This window comes from Phyllostomus hastatus, unplaced genomic scaffold, assembly GCF_019186645.2.
Source record: "Phyllostomus hastatus isolate PE091 unplaced genomic scaffold, TTU_PhHast_1.1 phas_scaffold_60, whole genome shotgun sequence".
Classification (NCBI taxonomy): domain Eukaryota; kingdom Metazoa; phylum Chordata; class Mammalia; order Chiroptera; family Phyllostomidae; genus Phyllostomus; species Phyllostomus hastatus.
This window is the reverse complement of record NW_025334038.1, coordinates 10,581,449-10,602,883: the sequence shown is the minus strand read 5'-3', so window position 1 is coordinate 10,602,883 and position 21,435 is coordinate 10,581,449. Positions and strand designations below refer to the sequence as shown.

Below are 21,435 nucleotides of genomic sequence, written 5' to 3'. Positions count from 1 at the left end.
CAGGTCAACCCTATGAAGAAAATCCTGGTGGCTAGAGGAACAAAACCACAGAATGAATATTGGGGAAAATCACAGAACGCTGACATCAAAGAGTTGTTGGAACAGCATAAGGAACAGGATAAAAATCATTATGTTTTTCCAAAACAGAAATTTAATGCTCCATCCCCAGAGTGAATGGAAGAACGAGGTACAAGTTACTGTTTTTAGAAAAAGAAAACAGAGCAAGCAAACAAAATATAGCTGCAGCCATCAGCCAGCCCTGAATCATCACTTTCTATCACAGGACAGCCAGACAGTTCACAGGTGGCACAAAAGAAGTGGCTTTCAGCCCACAGCTTTTCTCACTTTGCTCTGACTTGCTCTAAGACTCCAGACCCATTCTGTGAGATTTTGTCGTCCAGGAAATACAAGCCTCTGAGCCCTATCAGGAAACAGGAAAACATACTGCCCGCCATGAGAGCTGGAGGGTGGGAGGCAAAAACATGCAGTTAAGAAAGGACAGGAATTCAGCATGCTTAGACTTTAATCAAATTATGTGCAAAAGACTTCCCTAAGAAACACTGGCTTAACATAAAAACTGGAATGGAGTTTAATGTTTACTTGAAAATCTATCACCAATTTTGGAAGATATGAAAGTATTTAATTTCTCTGAAATGATGTGCACGTAACATATCTGGTATGCTAATTTTTACCTTCTGTTAACCGAAGTGTTTTAAGACAACTTAATATGCCATGAGAATACATTTTAAGGGAGTCAGGGAGCTTCATGAAAATACCATTCATTTGAAAATAAACTTTGGTCTCTCTTTCATACTTATGGAGTATCAGAAACAGCCAAGTGCTAGCATTTACAAATTAAGCTGTAACAGAAATCTCTCAGTGGAAGGGGAAATGTAGAACAGTTCCCAGGAGTAAGTGGTACGCAGTAAGAGAGTGGTCACCAAACAGTGGCTCCCGAAGCTGGCCCACCGTCAAACCCACGTGGAGGAGGTGTTCTTCCTGGGCCCCACCCTGAGAGCCCGAGTTAGCTGGTCTACTCGGGCAGACCACAGGAACACACCGATTTAACCAGCCCCTCCTCCAGGTGATGTGGAGCTCGAGGTACATTTGGGGGCAGCTGCTACAGGCACTATGGCAAGGGTGAGTTGACTGTGCTCAGCCACACCCACAGAACTCCAGGTGCACAGGCTGCTTGTACTGAAATACCCAAGAAGTCTTATTAACTCAACCACCCTGGAGGGAGGCCAGATGGCTCAAGAAAACCAACCTCACATCCAGATGGACTAAAGAGCTAAAGGCGTCCTCCAGCAAACTTCCTGGGCATTCCTGCCACTTGCTTGGCAAGACTGAAGAATGCCAGGTCAGAAGGTTGGAAATGCTTAGATCAAGAAGGGTGCATGTCCAGCAGTACATTTGTATTGCCCACTACGGGAAAGGTCAGGGAGGGAACTTGAGGCCAGCTAATAGGCTCAGAGAGCCTGAAAAGGCAAATAGATAATAACATGTTTTATTCTCCAGTGAAAAGAACTTGGAGAAAGTAAGCTGTGGCTACGCTCCTTGGTTAGTCAGGGTTTAAAGAACCTTTCATTTCCAGTTACCAAAGCTTCAGCTATAGATGACATGGTCCAAGCAGCTGCTATTGTGCCCCCAAAGCCATTCTCCCCCAAATGGAGCAGAGCACCAGCATCTCCTGCAGAAGGTGACAATGGGATTGAATCCTGCCCCCAGGCAACTTCTGGGTCATCACTTCCCCATGCCCTTCCTCCCATCCTTCTTCCTCCCTTACCCTGGGCCACACAAGGGACGGCAACACTGGGCATGGCAATGTGACCCTATGGAAGCAGACTGGGCCCCTGAGACTTCAGCAGAACAGAAGTGCCATTCCAGCTGATTTTAACATAAAAGAAAATAAACTCTATCTTGTTTAACTATGGTTTGGGGCTCCTGTTAGAGCAGCTGCATATGTGTCCTAATACCAAACATTTCTTTTCTACTTGGAATAAGATAAGAACTACTGATCAAAAAGCTATCCCCTCACACTGCCCTTTCCTCCTCTGCCCCACAACAGGGCAGAGGTTCACCTTCAGCCCCAAAGGATGGCAAGTTCTATCAGGATCCTCTAAAACCTCCCTTTCCCCCTAAACCTCGGATTTTAAATGCCAGACCCCCTTGAAAACACAAGCATTCCTCTTTTGGCCAATGTCCCAATCTACCTTTTAAAGTGAACTTTCTACCAATAATCACCATGTAAGTTATTCACGACTTCTGAACAAGTCTCACCAATGCTATTACTGTTCCCTCTGCCTGGAAGGCCCTTCCTGACCTAAAAAATTCCTCACCATCATAGCCAAGTTCAAATGTAAAAATGTCCCAACTCCTAAGGGCTTGGAAGACTTTCCAAGTACACTGTGATACATATGCCTGTTAGCCCTCCCATCTGCTGGGTGCTCGCTGGTGAGAACTGCTTACTCCGGTCACACCCCTGACCCCCACTGCCTGCATCTCAGTACCTGGCACAGTGAGACAGCAAAAAAACATTTGGTGAACTAATGAATGAAACTCTTATAGTAACTGCTATCTTGTGAGTAAATAGTTTAAAATTCAAAGACAGAGCCTCTGTCTTAAATCTCCTTGTAAACTCAACCAACAGAAGTATTCTCCTTACACTATTACACCTTACTTAGTCTGTTAAGATAGGAGACACAACCTTCAAGGATAAAAGTGGAGCTAAAGATCCTTGACACTTACAATCATCAACTGTCATTTAGCAGGAGTTGCACTTAATAGAAAAACAATTTTGCACCTAATAGAAAAACAATTAGCTAGCGCAGCATGAAATCTGAGCTGTCATATTTTTTAAATGATCATTTTGCTTTGAAAACATACCCTACACTGAATCAGAAAGAAAACATACATACATTAAACAATGTTTTAATAAGCTTCCTTGGATACTAGATAGATATTTTTAACCTTAAGAACCAAAGAAGAAAATAAATTTATATACACACATCCCATACTACCTGAGCACCAGAGGCAGCAGCCTAAAATCTTCTTTTCAAAGATAAAGGAAAACGTATTCTTTGAAATACCAAAGATAGGTCATAGGTCATAATTCCCAAACACAAAGCCAATCTAGACAAATTCTATGCTCAGAGAAAATTTCCACTTCTGCTAATTGCATATAATTTGGTGCAGGGACTAAACAAACATCTAACAAAAGGTTAAAGAACAATACAGAACAATGAGAATATGCAACCACCTACGACCATTCCCAGAGTACAAAGAGGAGCCTGAGGGCAGCCACCTCGAGTGATGAACTGAGGAAAAGTTACTTTTAATTCTATGAGGATCATCTTACTGGTTACCCCAGAATTCCCCCAAAATAAAGCAAGTCATTCTTATTCTTAAAATTACAGCATTTTAAAGGTGAGGGGCCTTCAGACCATTTGCTCTGGGAAGGGAGATCCTCCAGCCCAGTTCTACCCAAATGAATCACACACACACACACACACACACACACACACACACACACACAGCTCAGCTATCAAATACAACAAAAATTATGGACATTAAAAAGGGTCCAGGCAAACTTTACAAGGGGATGTACTTAATGCAGTAGGTGCGAAAAAGTAAAAATAAATGAAGTAAAGGAAACCATCCCACCAGGAACTCACTGTGAGTGAAGGGAACAGAGATTACATATGTACATTACGAAGCGACATGCTACAACCCACATCGGATATAAGAACAGGGTATTACGGGACATTTCTGACTCCATGATTAAAATGTTTGGATCCTTCTTCTCTCTAATTTCTAGAGTAACTTCCAGAAAATTATAATCTAACGTAAGTGAAAAATAAAGTAAGAACTGTCATACACAATGCCCAGACTAAAATCAAAATACTATTTTAGAACCTCTGAAAAGATAAATCCTTTTCCAAAACAGGAAATTCATACTTAAAACTTTTTTCTAAGTCCACTTTAAAAATGTTGAGGGTGTTATATTTGTCAAAGACTAAAAAGGGCACAATGCTAGTATAGTAACTGCTAATTCAGCTTCAAGTCACCCTTTTGGGAACCAAGTGAACCATGCTGGTTTGGGAACCTGAGGGAATCCAAATTGTTGACGAAATATCCCAAAGGGTGTTTTAGTCATGGACGTTAACCACCTCCATTATGTATGACACCAATGCCCACTGTGTCATGGGGACATTTGAGATCAGAGATAATGAATATAAAGTAGATATGTGACCTTCACAGCTATAGCCACTAATAAAATACTGCTGGACCTTAAGATCCCTAGCAACCCATTTGGATCACGGAGAAAAGACTCCTGGACTTTGGTAAAGTACTTCACAACTTCAACTCTTTATTGGCTTCCTGAGGTGCAGTTCTTGCGGTAGCATGGACCACCGAACCACAAAATACCAGTAACAAGGAGAGGCATAAATGCTCACAGGAGATATTCGACAAGAGCCTTCCCCTTGCAGATAGTGAAGGCAGAATCAAGGAACACTCCTATCTCTAGAAAGGCCTGGTGAAGGAGGCAGGGTTTCAGAACCGGCTTAAGTGATTAGAGCTAAACATATTCTCTACATGTGGTCTGAGGGATCTGCACCTGCTGGGAGAAGCAAATAATTTATGTTGGCAGGACCAAAGCTCTTGGATTCTAAACAACTCCCCCAATCATTTATTTCATAGTCTGTGGAATAAATTGATTAGATTGATTCAAACATTATTTATTACTGCACAGCACCCAGACATCTTATTTTCAAGCTGGTTGGGCAACTACTGGGTAGATGAACTTAATATTCTACTGTCTGCCTCCTTGTTACTGCTCAAGGTTGTAGCAAGAATGGGTGAGCCAGAATCCCAGGGAACACCATGCTGAAATCAGTATTTCAGTCACAAGCCCATCCTTTCTGGTCTCCATCACACTGATACCTACACACATCCTGTTCCAACTCAGGCAGAACTTGATTTTAAAACTACCATTAGAAGATAGCTCTGAGAGTTCTAGCCAAGATGGAGGCATAGGTAGAAACCCTTTGCTTCCTTGCACAACCAAAAGGAGGGTAACAACCAATCTAAAGTCAGTAAACAACCAGAAGTGCCAGAAAATCATATTGCGTGGAACTTCAACAACCAAGGAATTAAAGAAAAAAATCAACCAAAACAACCAGACAGGTAAGAAACCACGGCGAGGCAGCAGACTGCACAGGCAGGGCTGGCTGAACAGGAAACTGAGACTTAGAGCTGACTGTGAACTACAGTGGTTGCCCCAGTGGGAGAAATTCCCAGTCTCACGAGAGAGTCGTCGAAAAGTGGGCTAGAGATGAGCAGGGAAGCCGCACTGTTCCCTCTCTGGCCCCTCCCCCAAAGGCAGTGCCCCAGTGCAGCAATGACGGTTGCCCCGCCCAGGTGAATACCTAAGGCCCCGCCCCCTTAAAACCTATCAGCTTTGACAGGACAAAGAAATAGGGCCCAAATGAAAGAACAGAGCAAAGCTTTAGAAAGAGAGCTAAGCAAAGAGATCAACAACCTATCTGATGGAGAATTTAAAGCCCTGGTAGTCAAAATGCTCACAGAACTGATTGAGCTTGGTTGCAAAATAAAAAAAAAACAAATGAAAGATACTCAAAATGAAATAAAGCAAAATATTCAGGGAACCAATAGTGACAGGAAGGAAACCAGGACTCAAAGCAACGATTTGGAACAAAAGGAAAAAATAAATATCCAACGGGAACAGAATGAAGAAACAAGAATTAAAAAAACTGAAGACAGACTTAGGAACCTCTGAGACAACCTGAAACATTCCAATATCTGAATTATAGGGGTGCCAGAAGGAGAAGAACAGCAGCAAGAAATTGAAAACTTATTTCAACAAATAATGAAAGAAAACTTCCCCAATCCAGCAGAAGAAATAGACTTCCAGAGAGTTCAGGAAGCTCAGAGAATCCCAAGGAGGTTGGACCCAAAGAGGAACACACCAAGACACATCATCAAGTTATCCAAGATTAAAGACAAAGAGAGAATCTTAAAAGCAGCAAGGGAAAAGGAGACATCTACCTACAAAGCAGTTCCCATTAGTCTATCAGCTGATTTCTCAAAAGAAACCCTACAGGCAAGAAGGGGATGGAAAGAAGTATTCCAAGTCATGAAAGGCAAGGACCTACATCCAACATTACTCTATCCAGCAAAGCTTTCATTTAGAATGGAAGGGCAGATAAAGTGCCTCGCAGATAAGGTCAAGTTAAAGGAGTTCATCATCACCAAGATCTTATTATATGAAATGTTAAAGGGACTTGTCTAAGAAAAAGAAGATCAAAAATATGAACAATAAAATAACAGCAAACTCACAACTATTAACAAATAAACCTAAAAGAAAAGGGAAAACAAAACCTAAGCAAACAAGTAGAACAGGAACAGAATCAGAGAAATGGACATCACATGGAGGGTTTTCAGTGGGGAGGGGTAAGGGAGGAAAGGTGGGGGAAGGTACAGGGAAGAAGAAGCATAATTAGTAGGTATAAAATAGACGAGGAGAGATAAAAATGGTATAGGAAACACAGAACTCAACGAACTTATATATACAACCCGCGGACATGCACTAAGGTGGAGGGAATGCTAGAGGGTTGGGAGGCAGGGCGGACGGTGGGTAAGGGGGAAAAATTGGGAAAACTGTAATAGCATAATCAATAAAAAATACTTTAACAAAAAGAAAGAAAGATAGCTCTGAGAAGAAATTTACTTTTCCCAGAAGTTGGCACAACATATGTTTACTTAGGGAGACATATCTATACACTACCAATAAAACTAACTCAACCTATAGGAAATTATCCAGAGACACTGTCATCTCTTTCTCCTTCCTAAAATCAAAATGTGGAGAAAAAAAGAAACAAATGCAAATTGCCACTGGCAGAGTTTTGTGCTTAAGGTGATCTGAATGATTCAAGAGCAACTCAAGGTTTTTGGCAAATGCCTATTCATTAACCCAGCAGGAGGTACAAACCATCTGCCAGCCACGTCCAGTGGAAGATGTATTGCTTAGGATCAATTCTCAACAGCAAGCAAGTTTATTTTTAACCTTTTCAAATCTTATGCACAAAACCAGAAGGACATAAATGTCTGCAGCAGGCATGCCAGGGAGACTTAAAAAAACTTGAAAATGGGATCCAAAAATGGAATCCAGCAGAAGTTAGCTTTCATCACACTTGATTAAACAATGCCCTTCCAAATTTCAGGAATCTCAGTAAACCCTCCAGTGTCTCAGCTAGAAAGTCTTTAAGAAACCACCAGGACTGTGAACATGTGACGGAGGGGAGACTGCCCTGCATCCACTAATGCCATCAGACTTGGAGCTGGTGGGGTGGGGGGCTGCTCACATTCAAGCTGGAGCCTTGGAGTCTGGCTGGGCAGGAGGGCTTGTAGGGCAAGTGCACCACAGCCGGCACGAGGTCAATCAGTGGGTGCTGGGAATCCCTGTAAGACAGGCCCGCTCGGCACCGGTCTCCCCCTGTGGCTTGCTCTGTTAAAATTTCACATGACCAACCAGAACCTTCTTTTTTCATCTTCTTTTCTAATAGAAACATAATAGTCGATGGATGCCAAAAACTTACTCAGTGCCAAATAAGCAGAAAAACCACAAAGAAATTTTAAAAATTATTTATCATCCCACCGCTGCACATATTTACTAGTAAGATTTCGGTATATTACACAAACACAACATATGTAAATCACAAAATGTGATACTTGCCTTCACATGGCCTGCTGTTAAATGTTATCACATGTTAAACACTTTCCCATGAGAATATTTTGATCACAATGTAAAAGCTACACAGTACTTCACTGCCCATACACATCATGTTTTACTTAAATACTCTCACAGTATTAGGCATTTTATTTTACTCCCAAATTTTTTTGTATCAAAAAATAACAATAATAAACTGTCTCTCACTCCTACCTTTCCCACTTCTTTAGAATGAAGGAATTACCAGGTCACCTAAGAGGATTTCCAGGCTTTGGGCACAGTAATATTCCCATAGCAATCTTCCAGAAAATTTGTATCAATGTATATTCCCCATTAGCAATCTATAAGATTGCCCATATACCCTGCACTTTCACCAAAGTTTCTATTATCTGTATTTTATTGTCATTCAATAAATTATTTGCCAATCAAATAGGTGCAAATGACTGCTGCTCATAAAAACCACTACCACAATGTTTATCAGGCACTTACTATGTGCCAGGCACCATTCTAAGTGATTGACATGTCTGAAGTAGGTCACACTAACCACATAAAAGGGCATATTTGTTTTCCTGTGTCAAAAAGGATTTGGGATCCAGCAATTCCACTTCTGGGTGTGTACCCCAAAGAATTAAAAGTAAGGACTGAAACGTAATTGCACATCAAATTCACAGTAGCGTTATTTACAATAACCAAAAGGTTAAAGCAACCCAAATGTCCATCAATAGATAAATGGATAAACAATATGTGGTATACACATACAACTGAATATTAGCCTTAAAAAGGAAGAAGTTCTGTCACATGCTACAACATAGATGTACACTGAAGGCATTATTCTACACTGAAGAAGCCTGCAGATCATCAGGCCTCAAGTATTCAGTGGTCAGGAACACAGCAGGCAGAAAACAGAAAGACTGCCCCTCCCCAAGCCAGCACCCCATGTCCGTCCAGGGCTGGGGTGCACTTATCGAGAAGGATACTTCTGGGAGCCACAAAGACAGCTGCAACCAGTCAGTAACTCACTCTGTTCAAACAGCATCACAGAACAACTTCAAAGACACTTTTGAAAGACTCAAATTCAGAAATGCTGTCTTCGGGACTTATTTAATAAAAGGTCACTATAAAAATCCCAAAAGACTGCTTAATCACCATGAGACTATATAAAGTTGTTCTAAAGAAAAGCTAGGGCTATCGAGACTAATCATGTTACTGCCTAGTCATAAATCCAACCTGACACCAGATGAGAGTGACAACACCAAGACAAGAGCTGGGCTCCTGTCCCAGGCCACCACCTTGTTTCTTGATCTCAAATATGATCCCCTACTATATAGCCAAAAACCTGACTGGCTTTTGTCCCTGGTTCCTAAGAGGGAAACTCTTAAGTCCTTGGAAATTCCCACGTAATGGAAGTGTTATTGTTACTCATGAGCCCCTTACATCACACCTGAGTTGATGCTAAGAGATGAGAAGAGTCAGCTTGGGGCTGATCACCAGAAAGGCCAACCATGTGATCAGAGGGCTGGGGCTACGAGCCAGCCCCATCTTGCGGAGAGGAGGGGCCTGGAGACTGAGTTTATCCACAGGGCCAATGACTGAGTCAGTCTTGCCTGAAGAAAGACTTTGCACACCAAGCCCAGTGGGGATTCCTAGGAATACTTGAACACAACGATGTTCCAGGAAGGTGACATACCCTAAGGTCCACAGGGAGAGGGCATGGGAGCTCAGCATTTGGACCCCACCCCTCTGACCTCATGCTCCATGTCTCTTCATTTGGATAATCCTAATTTATATTCTTTAAAATAAAACTGTAATCCTAAGTATAATACTTTTCTGAGTTTGGTGAGTCCTTCTAGTTCATTATTGAACCTGAGGGACTCATGGGACCCCCTCGGATTTGTAGCCAGTCAGAAGTGCCAGAGGCCTGGGGACCCCACTTGCAGTGGACATTTGAAGTAGGGGCAGTCTTGTTGGGGACCATCCCCTTTAACTTACGGGATTCACACCAATGCCAGATGGTTAACATCAGAATTCTACTGCAGTTCACCACCTGGTATCGGAATATTCCCCTCACACCTGTATTTCCAGTTGATTCAAGTGCTGCTGCATCCTGGCTCAATACCCAGGTCCAAATAACAACTTTTATCTGCTAAAATTTACAACTGCTAATGACTACAAAAGTTCCCCCATTCAACCATAGTTGAAATGTATTGAGTAACTGCTTCCCCAGACATTGTTCTAAGACCTTCAACATGTATCCACTCAATCCTTAAAGCAACCTCATAGAGCAGGCACTGTCATCATCCCCATTTTACAGATGAGAGCATGGAGGCACAGTGAGGTTAAGGTACTTCCCAAGGCCACACAGTAGAGGGGCCAGGATTCAAAACAAGCTTCTCTGTCTCTAGAGGCCACCCCTTAGCCATACATACATGTACAGGAAAAGCAGAGAGAGCCAGCTGCCCACCCACCCGAGGGAACATGGCCACTGCTCTTCCCACCCATCCTTATGGGCCCCCTCTCCATCCTTACCCGGGTCACATGCTCCTGTCCTTTGGGATGAATATGTGCTTTCCGATGGCAGAACTGGCCAATTTCATGGTTTGAGAAAACTGATGTTGAAAACACGGATAGCACTGGGGGAGATTAACTATTTCACTGAAAGTCTTTTCCAGCAAAAACACAAATTAACAGCTGGATGGTACAAGATGTAAATGAAAGTGACAAATTTCACTGCAACAAATAAACAGAGTCAAAGCTATCCCCTTTCATGTCATCTCTGTCACCACATGCAGAACCTACCTGTGGTTGACACCAGTGCCCTCTTCCCTCATTTTTTCCTATTATTTAAACTCTAAAGTATGAAATATTTCTTCATTTTTATTAAATTGATACTACAGTTTGATGTTTTCAATGTGCTTAGCACTGCAATTAAAACCTCAGGCAGTCATAGCAGTTTTTGAAATAGAAATTATGTAATCAGGACATCAGCTGGCTGTCCTTCCGTTTCAAGCACTCCTTCAGTAAATATTTTGAGCATTCTAGGAACTTGAGACTCAGCAATAAATATGAGAAAGTCCCTGCCTGCCACTGGCACAAATGCCTGCCAACAGGAGAGAAAGTCAAAGGAGTGACAAGCAAGTGTGTGTTTACGTGCACACGTACATCATTTCAGGAAATGAGTGACATTTAAAAAATAAAGTACATGGATCTGGGGGAAGTACAAGAAGACATGTGTGGTGGGAGTGAAGCCGATCATGGGAAGGGCAGCGGGAGATGAAGATGGAGAGGGCCCCGACCACTGGGAAATGAGGCAGCCAACCCTCATCACTACCCCATCCCCGAACCTCAGCCTACGCCACCACCGCCTTACCCAGGCCAACAGTCACTGCCCAGCAGCCTACCTGACATCTGTGCTTCCCCCCTTGCCTCTTAGAGCCAGTCCTCCCCACACGCTTGTCCTTTCAAAAACCACTGTTGGGGAAAATATGGTGTCAGTCCCTATGCTCTAGTGTGTGAGGAATCAGTGGCTGAAAAGTCTTCCGGCCTGGGGGCGGGGTACTCAGCCTCCTTAAAGGAATTCAGGCCAAAGCAGGAAGTGGAGATCTCAGGACGGATAGGGGAGGGGAGACAGAGAGAGAAGGGAGCCTCACCCTTGCGGCTGTCTTCAATCCTTTCACAGTGGTCAAAGCAACTTTTCTTTTCTCTGGGCAAGAGTAGTGGCTCTGAGGGCAGGGTTGCAGTGAGTCACAAAGCCTGCTAACCTCAGGCCTGGGAAAGGGAATGTCCTTCCGAGGTGGCACTGTCACAGCACAGCAGAGATCAGCAGGTGCAACCTTCGTGACGGACATCATTGTCATGGCTGCTCAGTCTTCACTTGCCTCCTTTCTGCCTGTCAGTCTGAGCAAAGCTCCCTTGTGCCCAAGCCAGTGGGGGGTAATCCATGCAGAGTAACAACCACTCCACAAACGGTCATTGCATTCTGGATGTGGCGGTCCCCAGACCATCCATGCTGATCTGCTCAATTCTCCCATGCAGAGAGAGGCAGCGTTGAGGACTGTGTTTTGGGATCAGTCTTCTCTCTTATTTTCTTTCCCTGAAGTTGGGAGCAAGGAGCCATGCTGTGTGGGCCACAGGCCTCAGGCAATGTGCCTCTTCATAATTCCGGGGTCCTCAAACTTGTGAAGGGAGCACAGCCCCTAAAATCACGGGCTCTTGGGATACCTGGGCATCCTGCAACATGGAATCCCCTTCTGACTCAGGGAAAATCCAACTAGAGGAACGGCATGTGTTGAGGCCAGAGGCCTCCGCACAACAAAAAATGCAGGAAATAGTAAAAATGCACACCCCTCTGCTCTCCTACTAAATGCAGTTTTTCCTTGATTACTCATTTCATGACCTGCTGGGCACTCACAGGCAAATAAGCGACTGCCAAAGAGCAGGTTAGGGAAAGAAAGACTTAAATTTGAAAAGCTCTATCCCATCATTTACTTTCTTTTTCTGGGAACTAAATAAACACTGCTATGATCTGATTCTAGGAACCTTTACTGGGCTGTAGTGATCATGTAAAAATGACAGTTATCTCCCTTAAAGGATGATAATTAATATTGCCTTTACATAACCCACTTTTTTTAAAACTGATGTTTTCCTGCATCAGCAATCAAGAGGGTAATCAACATCACTGTCAGGAATTTTCTCTGAGAGATGAATGCCTTCATCAACACTTGCCTGTACAAGAGACATTCCTTCTTCAAAAACAAGGGGGTGAAGATGGGGGAGTAACAGGACATGGTTCTTACCCCACAGCATTCTTGGATTCCCTTGCGCCTGTCACAAAGCCACAGGAAGAGGTTCTGCCCGTACACTCAAGGCTTAATACAAATGACTGGGGTACAAAGAAAACTCTCCCTGCCTCTAGGGGTAAAATGCTCGTCTTCCATTCAAGTATTTTGGGGAACCTCTGTCAGGCGCTGAGCGTGGGATGATGACAAGGTATGATCCCTGCCTTCAAACTGTAGTAGGGAGACAGGCATGTCCATGAACCAGAATATAACATAAAAATGAAATCCACCCATTGGTTCAATGGGTGTTTGTTAAGCACCTGTGTGTGAAGGACACCACTCTGGATGCTGGGCACACACCAGGCCAGTGGACAAATGCAGGAGTACATTGTAGACACAGGTATTGCCAAGAACACAGAAGAAACTCCTCCAACACAGAAGAAGCTCTTCTCATCCTATCTAGGAGGATCGAGGAAGAAAATCCTGCAAGGAATCTTGGAAGATAAAAAGAGGATGATGGAGAAAGGCGTCCACAGCAGGGAGAGTCTGTGAATGGAGAGAGGCACCAGCAAATAGTCCCACCCAAGGGCACAGTTCCCCTGCCTGCCTGGACTGCATGGAGGTGCAAGGCAAGTCTTGGATGGCAAGACAAGGTGACCAGGGACCTTTAATGCCACCGCAGGACTTACAGTTACCTGTACCTGAAGAGTGACTTCAAAGAGACTGAAGCCCAGGAGTGTCATGATCCTGTTCCCATCTCAGATAGAAGTTTCTTAATGGCTTTATTTGCAAGCATTGCCTCTCCTGCATCAAAGGTTCGAAAATGCAAAACACAGGCAGATTAAGCAAGTGGACACAAAAAAGTTTCAAAGAATAAAGCATATAAGACTCTTCCTTGTTCTAATTCGAGAAGATAGCTAGAAATCACCACAGGGATGAAAGAAGATGTTTTCACAACCAAAAAAGTAAGTGAGCCAAGACCACCTTCTCAGAGACAAACATCCCTGACTTAACAGTTCTGCTAGAACTGTTCCTTTTCATCTCTGCTGGAATCAACAGAAGTTGCGTGGCAAATGCTTTTCCCGTCCCACGTGGCCTGCTGCCATATAACACCTCGGTAGGAGCCACCCCAACTTCCCAACTTGGCCACCACAGCTCACCGTGAGTAAGCCAGCCTCTGACAGATCCAGGAAGGAATGAGAGTATGTACTCTCATCATGGATGACGGTTGTAGAGGAGGCTGTGTTTTCTAAGTTAACAGTTTTATGTTAACTTAACATTCCCAAAAGCCTTCAAACTGAGTACTAAATTTTCCCATAATGTGAAGGGCAATTTCAGATCCCCGTGGCCCAAACTTCAACCGTGAAGCCTCCCATCCGTTCCATCCCTATAGACAAGACATGCTGACTACCCAGAAAATGGTATTCTGAATGCAATACACTGATGCAATAAGACTCCACTACAATGTTAGGGTTTCCAACCCACATGCAATTATAAGCTTCTACATGGTGTATCCAACTCACTGACTACACTTTAAGCCTATAAGCTACTATGGCTGCAAATGAACTTGATTGCTTCAATGCACAAAATCCAGTTTAACTTCTGTACAATTATTTGCCTTCCAAATAAAATTCAATAGCCCAACAAGTAATAACATAATTTGGGTGTTGTCTTCATTACAGAAGCAAGCATTTTAGATGTTACTACTTGAAGGCCAATGCTTCTATTAGTGAGGCCACATAAGAAACAGGGTGGGAATTTTTGTTCATCTGCTGCTAAAATCGCAGGATGTTTTATTTAACTGCCACATTTTAGAATATTTCAAGTGCTTCCAGCCAGAATCAAAACCCAGAGATGTGTTAAAAATTAGTCTTCTCTTTATGTACTGAATACTTAATTCCATTTACATGACATCCAAAAACAGGCAAAACTGATCTGTGCTATTGGAACGGTCGGTACTCATGCTTGGGACGGGGGTGAATGGAGATCTGCACAAAGGAGCTTGGGGGTACTGTTCAGTTTGGCTTCTTGATCTGGGTACACTCACACAGGTGTGTTTGGCTGTGGCAATTCATCATGCTGTATACTAACAAGGTATGCACTGTTCTTTATATATAATTCAACAAAAATGTTTTAAAACATTAAGGTGGAAGGAATTTTGGCTACTATCACAAAGACATTAATAAGTCAGAATTTCAATCCTATGTAGCATTTGAGAGATCACAGGTTTCACAAGGGACAGAAACCAGATCAACAGAAATAAGGAATTGCTTTTGCTGGGCCTGCTTTCATTCTCTTTCATTCATTTTCCTTAAAGGTCTCAAGCCTCCTAACATGACATACCTAGCATGGGGACACACAGGGCTGATCTCTATTTAAACATTCCCTCCCCCAAAGGACAGAATTATTTCCAGCAACAATCATGCAATAATCAATTATTATTGTATTCTTGATTAGCTAAGACAACCATTTAACAAGAATGTCAATTTTAAAGTTACTTCTAAAATTCAGGAAAACATTTCTTCTATGAACTAAAGTATGCACTCAAACAACATTACACCTAAGTGTTCCACTCTTTCATTGTTTTAAATTTTAATCAGATAAAAACTGCAAAAGGTCACACAGAGTAAGAGAATTTAAGAAACTCCAGTTCCATTTCTTCATCTTCAACTGCACTCACTGTTCATTGAAAAGCTCTATTTACACATAGAAATACGCTATACTATATTCCTTGTACCATGCACCAAGGGTTAGAAGCATCAGCTGCACCTGAAGCAAGCTCCAATTGTGAACTGTCAGGAACTTACTTACTGTCAAAGAGACATGTACAGCTCAGCACGTGTGTGTCAGGGCCAGGGCATGACAGAGAGTTCTCCAGATACATTTGCATGTAGAAAATAATGTTTATTATAGGGTAAGTTTAAAAAGTGTGCTCATCTAAGAATTTAGAATTGCCCACACACTGTGATAACAAAAAAGCAGATCTGCTGAAGTTGGTTTTACTGTTTTTAGTCTCTACAGATAAGTCCGGCCCTGTGTGGGTACCTGGAGAAGACCACTCCCACCCCAGGCAAACAAAAGCCTTCCAAAAACACAAAATCAACGTCAAAGTTCAGATGAAAGCTTTTTTGTTTCACACATTAAACCAATTCTTCAGTTAATATTGAGGGAAGAGCAGGGTTTTTCAACCTGAGCACTACTGCCTATTTGGGCCAAATAATCCTTTGCTGGGGGTTGTCCTGTGCATTGTAGGAAGTTTAGTAGCATTCCTGGCTCTATCCACTAAGGCCCTACCCCCATCCTCTACCCAAGATGTGACAAATGTCCCCTAGGAAGCAAATTCAGTACCTGTTGCAAATCCCTGGGGTAGAGGTTAGAACACCAGTGGAAGAGGGCAGTAAATCCTCCTGGGTCAACAGGTTCTGTGAATCTAAGCAAAATGACAAAACTAATTTTAGCATAAATTCATTGATAAAAATGAGAGTTAAGTTTCTACAGCATCTCACCACCATTAAAACAAAACAATGTTGAATAAAAGGATGTTATTTGAGGATTTTCAAGATTTGCTGTATACCAGAAATCAGGTACAGTGATCACCTTGCAAGGAAGTCTTTGTTTTGTTTTTAAAGATTCTATTTACTTATAGAGAGAGGAGAAGGGAGGGAGAAAGAAACAGGGAGAAACATCAAAGTGTGGTTGCCTCTCATGTGCAACCTGGCCCACAACCCAGGCATGTGCCCTGACTTGGAATTGAACTGGTGACGCTTTGGTTCACAGCTCACACTCAATCCACTGAGCTACAGCAGTCAGGGCAAAGTCTTTGTTTTATATAGTACATTTATAATTCTTAATATCTATATCTACCTCTTATCCAAATACAAATTGAATAACAAACAGAAGCTAGAAGAAGGCAGGAACAACGTTTAAGTGAGAAAGTGGACCAATGACAAAGTTGCAGCAGCCCTCCAGTTATTTTCCCTCTATTTTCTCACTTATTTCCAAATATTCCCCTAATGAATAGAAAAAAATTAACATCTTTCCCAAAAAGTCATTCGAGCCCATGGGAGATTTCCTATGAACCTGGAAATAAACAGTCTATTTAAAGAAAAGTATTCTCTACACACAATTCTAATCTCTGTGGTTTCTCCAGATTGACGCAGGACAGAAGCAGCAGCTACCAGGCACACAGACTCCAGAGACTCCCCCAATGGCAGCCTTGGTAGCGCAGAAGAGCTGGGGATTCAAAGTCAGGAAACCTGGGTGTGAGCCTCTGTTCTACCACTTTCTCATCCTGGGACCCTGACCAAATCACAGACTCCCAAGATGCCAGTTTTTATTTATGAAGTGCAGGGTAACGCTGCTGTGAGAACTTAGTCATTCAAAACACATGGAGGTTTTTATACAAATGTCAAATATTGTTACCTTTATTGCAGGATTATACACATCACAATTCTCAAGCAGAGAACTGTTGGCTTTACCAACAGGAGTTTTATCACTGAAAACAGCACTAGAGCTGACTCCAGCAGCATCAGCAGCAGATTCAGGAGGGTGTAAAACAGTAGGAAACAGATACGAAAGGCAGTAAAGCATGGAGGTGAAGAGAGAAGAGCAGGCAACCAGACTGCCTGGGTTCTGATCCTGCTGGGTGACCTTGGGCAACATGGTTGACTCTGTAGGCCTCTGTCGCTCTAAATCGGGAGTAACAGTAAGTAGCACAGTCAACTTTTTTTATTCACAGTATTTTTATCCTACAGAGTCACCACTGACACTGACTTGGTAAACACTGAACTGGAGAAGTACAGGGATCGGTCCTTGTGAGCTTCTGGTCACAACATTTTTGTCAACTGATTGACATATAAGCATGTCACATGTGTTTCTGTGTTGATACCTTAATTAATATATACCGTTGATTCATTAACATTGAACTCACAGCCACAGCCCTATAACTCAGGCTTGAATAAGTCATCTAACGTGTGCTTTCTACCTAAAGCACAGCACAGCTCTCTTGCACTTAGGAACACTAGACAGAACTTTAGCATGATGCTCAGTAGCCATCATAAACAGCAAAATAACTTTCTTTAAACAGATCACAAATACATCCAAAATGGCACTAACTAGAGCACAAAGAGGACACGCACGCACAGTATGGGACCTGAAACCGGAAGGCAAAGGGCTGACCTGCTCCACCTCAGTTGGGAACGTGCCCATCAGGCAACTTGGGGTCTCCTTCACTTCGTGAAAGGTCACAAAAGCACTGTAACTACTGACTTTAGCATTACAAATAAATTTTTTAACACAAGTCTGCAAGTCTGCAAATTCAGAATCCGCAAATAATGAGAACTGACTAACCTGCCTCACAGAGCAGCTGTGATGATGTAATGGGTTAACAGGCACACCTTGGAGACACTGCAGGCTCGGAGCCAATCAGCAGCGCCGTGAAGCAAGCATCAAAGTGAGTCACACGGACTTTCTGCTTTCCCAGTGTACATGAAAGTTAGGCTTACACTACACTGTATTCCATTAGGTGTGTAATAGTATTATGCCTAACAAAGCAATGTAGGTACATTAATTTTAAAATGTTTTCAGTGCTAAAAAATGCTAACTACCCTGTGAGCCTTCAGCAAATTTTACTCTTTTTGCTGGTGGAGGGTCGGTCTTACTTTGATGCCGACTGAAGCACAGGGTCTACGAAGTGCACTGAAACAAGACATGCGGTACAGATGAAGCACTTCCTTCCTTGCACACAGGGAGCACTCAATGGACGTTAGCTATTATTGGGGAGTCAAATACAGGGCGGGACAAAAGTAGGTTTACAGCTAGTCATATGGACAATAATTCAATAATTAATAAACAATAATACAAGAATAAACTCTGTGTTCTGCACACTCACAACTGTAAACCTACTTTTGCCCCACAGTGTAGGTCAATAAAAAGAATTCACAGGGTATAAAAAGCATAACAAAATTATAGAAAAAAGAACTTTACTTGGTAATAGGGAACCACAGATGCAAGAATATATATGGCTTCAAGAAACATCAAAAATCAAAACTCAAAATTTCTTCCTTAAGCAATCTCTCACTCAATCTGTTTCTCTTCCTTCCTTTACACCAAGAGGTCACATTCCCCGTGCCAGCCATCTACCTCTTTGCTCTCAAATCCATTCTCTGCACACCCTGTCCTTTTTGCAAGGCATGCAAGGAGAGGACATGTCCCAAACACCCTTGCCAACTGGTTTCCCCGCAGGTTGGCCTGTGGGAGGCACCAGCAGAAGCTGGAAGGGCAGGCACACAAGATGCCAGGGGCTCTCACCCTCCTTCCATCTGTCCAGGGCGCAGCTCCTTCCTGGAGACCCCACTTCCATTTCTGATAATGCCCCTTACTCCCATCTCTTCTGCAGCCTTCTAGGGTGGGAATATCTTCCTCTGGCTGCGAATCTCTGGGTTACCACATACCCTGGGCATCTCACCTCTTCCATGACCTACATAGCTGGTTTTTAGTAGTAGATTCTCAGTCCAAAAATACCTAGTCCAGTTCTTCAGTCTGACATCCTACTAAACACCAGCTCTAGGAGAATGCTACACCCTGCAATTCCGCCAAGAACCCACCACACACCCTGACACTCCCACAGATCTCACCTTTCGCTTTCTGCTCTCAGATTTCTCTGCATTGAGAGCCAATAAATGTGTCTTTTGTTTTTATTCATTGCTGCAGGAAAAGTGTACTTATAAAGATATTAGAGCCACTTCAGCTTTTTATCAAGTTATATTACTTCAGTATGGGCTACTGGCTTCCCCTGAACCAAGGCTTCCCTCCACCTAAGTGTCATTTTCTTTTTGAAGACTAGCATTATTCACAACTTACAAATACCTTGATTTTAAAAAAAAATGCAAATACGACCTATGGCACTCATCCAGCTGACTCTCATAGTCGGCACTGGCCACTCCTGGCTGCTGACAGCGGCCTGCACGAGCGCTGCCCGTTCATTCCGAGGCAGCTTCTGCTCTCTCTTCCTTCCACTGCTTCTTAGCCCAGCGCATAAAAACGGAATGCCTGACTGTAATCGGGGGAGGCACGAAAGAGGAATACATGACTTCACTTGGAGAAAAGAATGCCATGGTGAACAAGATTCTAATGAGTGAGTCAGAGAAGCGGGGGAAGAGGGGCAACAGTAAATGCTCGCTGCTCGCTGAATCCACGTTCTCTTCTCCCTGGACACACAGCCAGACTGTTTCCCCAGGAGGCGAGGCCAGGCGACTGAGTTCTCGGCAAGGGGATAGGAATGGGAAGGGACACCACTTCCAGGCCCGGTCAAAAAACCGTCCACGCTGCTCCCCGGCCTGTTCCCTACTCCCAGCGAGCTGGGATGAGCGGCAGCACATGGTGATCCTGGAGGGCCCGTGCTCTAGAAGTCAGGCCTCTTTAGCCCTGGTGGCTAAATGTCTTCTTTAAAGGGGCTCTTCCTCCACCCCCCACCACCAGTCTAAAACTGTGGACAAAGAAAATAACTATAGACAGACAGACAGACAGACATAGACACATGCGGAGGCCCATTTGTTATAAGTCACTAATGCAGGGACACACACCTTTCAAACGACCTGGTCAGACACCTGGTCAAGGAGGCCAGGGGATATGTAAAATAATCTCCCGTATGCTTCTTCCAGAAGGATCCTAAAAGGAGACCCACTGGGGTCAGGGACTCAGGAATAAGCACCTGTCGTCCCAGTCCTACATTCCTGTCAGGGAGAGCAGAACCACACTGAGCAACCACCACTTCGTAACATAAAACCCATATTCCGAAAGGTCAGGATGGGCCTCCCAGCATACAAGGCAGACACAGAGCTGAGACCCACACCTCCTGGGTCCCTGCCACTCGGGGTGGGAAGAGGGGGCAGGGAACCACAGGATGGCAGCAGTCCACGAAGGGTTTCTGGTCTGTGAAGAAAGAAGTGCCAAAATTGAGGGTAAGTGTTCTGGGAAATTTCGTAGCAAGCTGATAGGATAATTTCATGTTTTTGAAGCTAATAATAAAATTAAAGACTTGTTACTTTGAACTTTGTTATTCTTTTATTTCATTTTTCTAGTGATTGATTTTTATTGTAGCAGACCACAATGGCTTAGGATTTTTCAAAACTGTTCAGTTACTGCAAGCACCCCAAGTCCCCAAACTCTTCAGCTAAATTCCCAAGGCTAGGGCACCCCTTCCCCAATCCCTCCTGCCTCGTCCTCACCCGGGCTCCCCTCAGTCCTCCTGGCTCAGCAACTCCCCCACCCTCCCTTTCACAGTGGCATTTCTTGTTACATGGGGGTGGTAAGCACTCTGCAGACCCCTCCAATGTGTAAGTGTGGACCCTGGTTCCTGTAAGCCAGCTTGAGGCTCAGAACAAAAGAAGGAGTTAAGTGAATCATCAGTCATCCATCAGCACAGCTAAAACAACACGGCTCTGGTCCCAGAAAATGGCTGCGGTGAAGACCAGAAACCTGTCAATGGGTCTTACCTACATCAATTAACCTTGGCGGAAGCCTCAGCCTGCCCGACAGATGCTGTCAATCCATCACCCCAAACCTGAAAGGCGAAGTGAAATGGCCTTCGCCTCCCTCCTCCGGGGAGATGGGCACACATGGAGAAATCCCACACTGGTCTGGGGAGAAACGAGCGGCCACTGAGAAAGTGAGCTGCCTGCGTGTGGTAGTAAAAGCATGATGAAGTGTTACGGGGAGAGAAGGAGATGTGGAGACGGTATCAGCCCTGGGGAGCATCCCGGTAAAGGACTGACCTGTCCTTTACCAGGGAGTCCTGCGCCAGCTAGAAAAGAGAACTGAAACTCACACGCACCTCCCTGGAACTGAATGGGGAGAGAAACAGATGGCAAGGAGGGCCAGGACGTAACAGGAGGCACACAGAAAACCGGG

General features: G+C 43.6%; 1 protein-coding gene across 5 annotated transcripts in view; it reads right to left on the bottom strand.

Annotated features, from left to right (window-relative positions):
- Positions 1–21,435, bottom strand: part of MGAT5 (alpha-1,6-mannosylglycoprotein 6-beta-N-acetylglucosaminyltransferase) — a 341,618-nt gene that overhangs the window by 267,534 nt on the left and 52,649 nt on the right. For 4 of the 5 annotated variants that reach the window (XM_045825932.1, XM_045825930.1, XM_045825931.1 and 1 more), the window contains one exon: positions 15,874–15,955. The exons of the other annotated variant lie outside the window; for it this stretch is intronic. The gene's annotated coding sequence lies outside the window, so the exon portion shown is untranslated. The remainder of the gene's footprint in view (positions 1–15,873; positions 15,956–21,435) is intronic. 5 annotated transcript variants of the gene reach the window in all.